At 37.2% G+C, this 7155-nt stretch overlaps 1 pseudogene; it reads left to right on the forward strand.

Annotated features, from left to right (window-relative positions):
• Window positions 1-1001: 1001 nt before the first annotated feature.
• Window positions 1002-5818, forward strand: LOC119520835 (annotated as a pseudogene).
• Window positions 5819-7155: the final 1337 nt, after the last annotated feature.

Here is a 7155-nt window from a genome sequence, read left to right on the forward strand (position 1 = left end):
CAAAGTTGGAGGTTAAAGGATGGGAAGATATAAAGCAGTGAATCCTGTGGTGGGCAATATCCATGATTAACTGTACAAATATTAGAAATCTCTTCCATGAACTAGAACAAATGTATGACACTATAACTAGAAGTTAATAATAGAGGGGCATATATGGAAAATATACCTATTGCAAACTAAATGCTAAAGTAGGTAGTACTTTATCATTCTTTCAATAGTAACAAATGTACTACACCAATACTATGAGTCAGTAAAGGAGAGGGGGTGGTTAGGGGTATGGAAGGATTTGAGTTTCCTTTTTTTCTCTTTATTTCTTTTCTGGAGTAATGAAAATTTCTAAAATTTCAAAAAAAAAATTGTTGTGACAGATGCACAACTGTTTATTGGTACCATGGGCAATTGATTGTACACTTTGGATCTTTGGATAATTGTATGGGGTATATGAACAATCTCAATAAAAATTTTAAAAACCTGTTAAATCAATTAAGAAATAAAATCAATGAGTTAAGGGAACATATGGTTTCCTGGTTTTCTAAAGTCACTTGAGTGCAAAATATCAGAAGCATATTGGATTTTATAGTATGTTTATTAGTTTACAAACTTACACTTCTAAGGGAAGAAAAGTGTCCAAACTAGGCCATCAACAGGAGGATATGTTCACTTAAGAAAGACCAATGACATCTGGCACACTCTGTCAACTGGGAAGGCCTGTGCTATTGTCTGCTCATCATTTGCACCTCTATTGTGGTTTCAAAATTGATTTGTCCAACATGTCTCTGGGCATCCATCACTCTTAGCTTGTCTCTCTCAACTCCTGTGCCTCCTTGATTTTTCTCCCAGGGTGTTTCTTTCTAAGCATCTGGTGGTCCCCTCTTAGCCTCTCTGGGACAAACTCTCGGCTCCATCTCTCATCTTAGCACCTCCAAATATCTTTCTGTCTGCATCTCCAGGTGACTGGCACTGTGTCAACTCTAAGTTCTCTGAAGGTCTCCAGTAATGAACAGAGAAAGAAAATTGAATCTCTAAAAGAGACAACAAATAGCATGGTAGAATCAATTAAACACTGCATTGAGTTGCTGCAGAATTAATGACCAGAATAATGTGGAGAAACATGCATATGTGATTATAAGTACTATTAATACTGTAGATGCAGTACATCAACAGCTCTTGGAACCTGTGATCAGCAAAATGCCTTCTCAGACTGTCTTACTTCCAGAACCTATTAAGTTGTGTAAGCCAAAACTGTGCCTATCTTCCCTACCAGTTATACCTGTCTTAGCTACCCTGAGACATCATCAGACCTCAATACCAAATAGTACAGGCAGTGGACACTCAACACCTAGCAGCAGTCTAATGTCTCCAAGCCTTGACATCTTGTCTCCAAAGACAGTCCTGGGGTTCTTTTATTCTAACAGTGGGGATGAATACTAAGATGCACTTGAATTCCATCAGAGTGGCTTATCCCCAAAGTACTTAATATATTCCTCTTAATATACCTCCGTGTTGAAACATAGCAGCTCAGGAAATAGTCCAAAATCACTGAACTCTCCCATGTCCAATGGGACAAGTGATGTTTACCTCTTCAATGATAAAGGAGGCAGTGAAGGGGATGTAGGGTCAGGAGAAGAGCACAGGAGGATTATCATACAACACTTGCCACAAGTTAGGCTTAGAATGGATCTTACTAAAGTAGTTCTTCCAAAATTTATTCTTAAAAGAAGATCTTTTAGAGATGTATGCAGATATTTTGCACATCCAGTCCTGTTTGTGAGCATTGGATACCAGAAGGATCCCAGGGATTGCATGGCTTAGGTTTTGGAATGGTACATTTCACCCTTTCATGCAAGAATGAAAGGATCAGTTGCCAAAAAGCCATGCAGACCTTTTGTGGTCAAAATCTTGCAGTTTCATTGGATGTTACCAAACAGCACTAAAGAGAACACAGAACTAATTTCAGAAAGACTGGTTCCCTGGTTTCCAAAAAGAGTGACATTCATGGCTGATCAGGTTACCCATCATCCATCCATTCATCCTTTTATGCTAAGTGCTTTAAAAAAAGATGCAATACAATGCTTATATGTGGATCAAATCAAAGTTCCTTGGGATGTCAGTTGGCTTGAGCAACATAGGGCAGGACTGTGTCTCATGTCTAGGCTAAGATCAATATTATCTTCTCACATTTCCCAATTATGGAAGATCTATCTTCACCATGCCCTAGGTAGAGCTAGGAGAATACAATATTAATTGTTCCAAAAAGGCTATAGTGCAAATATCATCTACACTACACCTTTCTATGGAGGCAAGCAACAGAATTACCACTCAATTTTTTTCTCCAAATTACAAAAGGACTTTTTTCTCAGTTGAAGAGGAATGGAATGGTGTAATGCATGCAAAATATGCAACAGGGAAAATATCTTTATAGATATGAATAAGCCACCTGTAATCAAGAAGAAAGTGTGGAAGTTGGAAGATCAGAATGAGTATGAATCCTGTTGCCTTTTGTAGGATGTCACTTTCATCTTAAAAACCAGAGACACTGGAGAGTCTGGGAAGATGGTGGCATAGAAAGAAGTGGAAGACTTAGTCTCCCCCAGAACAATTCATAAATGAACCAAAAACCAGTAAATAACTTGGAATGGTAGCGGGGAGACAAACGTGATAGTACACTCAATTTCCACTGATATGAATTGGGAGGAGTGCCTGAGATCACAGCATAAAATCTGTAAGTAAAATTTTGGACCCATGCTGAGAGCTGAGAACCTAGAGCCAGGAGCCCCTCCCTCATCGAAGCTGCACTGTGCACTTTCTCAGCCCAGCCCCAAGTGTGCTTTTAATAATAACTGCTCAATACAGACAGTGAATCCTCAACAAGCAGACAGAGGCTTTTGGTGACAACTGACCTTGGGAGAATTGGGGGAAATATTCTGTCTCTCACTCTCTCTCTGTGGAGAAAACCTCAGCTGTTCTCAGCCAACAAGGCACTGCAGTAAAAGCCTCAAACATTCTGCATTCTGAAACGAACTGAGAGCCCCATGGCACAGCCAAGCAGCCCAGGGCTTCCCTAGAGGGATGATGCACACTGATGACGTAGCATGGCATTTTCTCTCGGCTGAGGGAGGATCACAGCTGGGAGGGGGGATCTGCTCACAGAACCCAGGGGTGCTATGCCAAGTCCGGTGGTTTATGGGACACCAAGAGAGAGCTGCCCTTCCTCCCTGGCCACCCATGTGTGCGCCCCGCATTCAGGGTGGGTGACTCCAGTGGCATGCCCAGGCTGAGCTCTCCAACTGAACACACAAGAATCATTTCCCCTCACTATGCAAGAACTGTCTGGAGGGATATAGGTGGCTCACAGACGCCATCTGCTGGTTACTTGGAGAAAGTGTGCATCACCAAACTGCCTCTGAAAAATTAGATCAATATCCCTTTTTTTTTTGGATAAAACTTGAAAGAACCCTATCAAGCAAAACAAATGCCAAGAGGCCAAAAACAACAGAAAATCTTAATGCATATGATAAAACCAGATGATATGGAGAATTCAGCTCCAAACACACAAATCAAGATTTTAGAAGAAACATTATATCTCACAAATTTAATTAAAGAACTACAATCAAAGAATGAAAACATGGCAAAGGATTTAAAGGACATCAAGAGGATCATGGCCCAGGATATAATTGCCATAAAAAAGACCCTAGAAGAGCATAAAGAAGACATTGCAAGAGTAAATAAAAAAATAGAAGATCTTATGGAAATAAAAGAAACTGTTGGCCAAATTAAAAAGACTCTGGATATTCACAATACAAGACTAGAGGAAGCTGAACAACATCACAGTGTCCTAGAAATCCACAGAACAGAAAATGAAAGAACAGAAAAAAGAATGGAGAAAAAAATTGAAAAAATTGCAATGGATCTCAGGGTTATGATAGATAAAATAAAGCATCCAAACTTAAGACTCATTGGTGTCCCAGAAAGGGAAGAGAAGGGTAAAGGTCTACAAAGAGTATTCAAAGAAATTGTTGTGGAAAACTTCCCCAACCTTCTACACAATTTAAACACACAAAGCATAAATGCCCAGCAAACTCCAAATAGAATAAATCCAAATAAACCCACCCTAAGACATATTCTTATCAGACTCTCAAATACTGAAGAGAAGGAGCAAGTTCTGAAAGCAGCAAGAGAAAAGCAATTCACCACATACAAAGGAAACAATATAAGACTAAGTAGTGACTACTCCATGGCCACTATGGAGGTGAGAAGGCAGTGGTATGCCATATTTAAAATTCTGAGAGAGAAAAATTTCCAGCCAAGAATACTTTATCCAGCAAAACTCTCCTTCAAATTTGAGGGAAAGCTTAAATTTTTCACAGACAAACAAATGCTGGGAGACTTTGTCAACAAAAGACCTGCCCTACTTCAGATTCTAAAGGAAGCCCTACCAACAGAGAGACAAAGAAAGGAGAAAGAGATATAGGGAATTTTAACAGACACATATAGTACCTTATGTCCCAAATCACCAAGACTCTCATTTTTCTCTAGTGATCACAGATCTTTCTCCAGAACTGACCATAAGCTGGGACATAAAACAAGACTCAAGAAATTAAAAAAAATGAAAAAATTGAATATACTCAAAGAACATTCTCCAAGCACAATGGAATACAAATAGTCAATAATTTTTGAACTGTAACTCCACTATTTACTTCCTACATTTTAAAAAATACACAAACTCTAAGGACAAATCAGTGGTTTTGAACTCAATGTAAAATATGCAATTTTAGACAACTATATAAAGGTGGGGGAATGAAGGCATATAGAAACATAGTTTATGTGCCCTATTAAAGTGAAGGTGGTATCAAAGAAAAACAAGATTGATATGGATTTAAGAGGTTAATTTTAAGCCCCACAGTAAACACAGAGAAATGATCAGAGAATATAACCACAGAGATGAAATTAGAGTTTGGGTAAAGAGAAATGGAGGAAGGGGCAATGGGAAGTTAAGAAAGGAGTGTAGGGTTGCTGTTTGAGGTGAAGGGAAATTTCTATCAATGGATGGTGGGAAAATGCATAACATCATTCTAAATGTGATTAATCCCACTAATGGAATGCTAGGAAGGGGGTGGAATGGGAAGATTTAGGCTGTATATATGTTTCCACAATTGAAAAAAGGAAAAAAAAGAGACAGCCTAACTAGACGACAATTGAATGCTAAGGATGAACTTGGATGGGATTGGAGGGTGGTGGACAGGTGGCTTGAAGGGACACAGTTGAGACATAAGGAAAAGGAAATATAGAATGTAAGCATGGTATCATTGTTGAATCTCTTATACTTCTTAGCTGTGCTTAATGGAATTACATAAAACAATGTTCTTGTTCATGGGAACTACATACATGAATTATGGTGTATGTTCAAGAATGTGTGCAGCTAACTCATATGTTCAGAAGACAGAAATATATGATGGATGATAGATAGGGAGAGAGGGAGGGGGGAAAGAAATAGTGATGTGACAGCATGTTAAAGTTGGTGGATTGAGCTATCGGGGAAGGGGGTCAGGGTATGATGGAATTCTGTGTATGGGGCTAGTATTGTTTTTGCAGCTATTCACGTAACTTTGAATTTATTTCAAAAAAAAAAAAAACGAAAAAAAAACCAGAGACACTAAGCATTGCAACTGAAACAAAGCATGGACTTGAAGAAATTCAAAGAGCAGAAGACCAGTAAAGCAAGGAGAAGGAAACTGAAGGGGAAACAAGGTTATTTCATGAAGGTAGAGAATGTTGGGTTTATGATGATCCACTATGTCTTGGAGCTGCCAAGCATTAGGCATGGCAGTAGACATAACTAAGCAACAATCTTTCTTTGGTGGGACTTGTTCACTCCCTTCTTAATGCAGTGGTTCCTATCTCAGTGATACTGGAATTTCTGATGCAAAGAACAATTAAAGCAAGAAGAGCTTCCCCCTTTCCCTCTTCTGTGACATTTATGATGTTGACTAGAGTCCTGAGAGAAGTCTCAGGTTTTGAAAACAAGTCGTCTCCCCTCCAAATTCCATGCTTTAAAGAGCATTTATAAATCCCAGTATCAGACTCTGTACTCTGAAATGCTGTTTGGATGTAGATCTGTTTCCTATCTCTTATAATCTTTGGATATATATATATATATATATATCTATGTCTTTATGCCTGGTACCTAAGGTCAATTAATGCCATTAATACTTCATGCTACTGTAAACTGCCTCCACATATTTCAGTATATATATACACACACATATGCAATACACCTGATGCCAGATTTTGCATAAATACTACATCTGCTATAAATAATGATTCCTCTAAGTTATTTTAGAAAACTAGTAAAATGTATTAATTCAGGTCTTAGAAAATTTCACTTACTTACAAAAACATTTTTTGAAATTAAACTATCATTAAATTATATATAAAAACTGCATTAAAATGAGAAAAGCAATGATAGCAATATAAGGTACATATTTACATGATAGTAAGGATAAAATGAGTTCCTCTTTATGTCTTCCACATGAAGTGAATTTGCATTTGTGAAACAAAAATTGAATTCATCTGGAAACAGAAGAAATATTAGAAATGCAAATAAAATATAAATAAAATAAATTTAAAAATTGCACATAATTTGATTAGAAATTTGACAAAATATAAGAAAGGCCAGTAAACATATCAAAAGTTGCTTTATGTCATTATTCATGAGAGAAATATATTTATATATTTATATTTACTTATACATACAAACACACACACATACATATATAAACCTAGGAAAAATGAGGCTAATCTATAAGAAAAGAATGGATATCAGTGGCTTGCTGGGTGTCCTAGAAGAATTGAATTGGCTCTATGTGGTTTGAAGAAACTTTTGAGGGTAGATAAGAAGTTTATATATTTGATTATGGTTGTACTTTTTGTGTGTATATATTTGTCAGAAATTATTGAACTATACATATTTATTGTGTGCATTGAATACCAATTATAGCTCAATAAGATTTATTTTAAAACTCCTATATTTGTATTGCCTTTTAGGCAATGATTCCATGAGATCACTATTAAGAATGTGGACAGATATGGGCATCTTTAGATCATAAGTATGCCTGGTACTTAAGGTCAATGCCATTAATATTTCACATTACTGCA

The sequence above is a fragment of the Choloepus didactylus genome, chromosome 26 (assembly GCF_015220235.1).
Source record: "Choloepus didactylus isolate mChoDid1 chromosome 26, mChoDid1.pri, whole genome shotgun sequence".
NCBI lineage: Eukaryota > Metazoa > Chordata > Mammalia > Pilosa > Megalonychidae > Choloepus > Choloepus didactylus.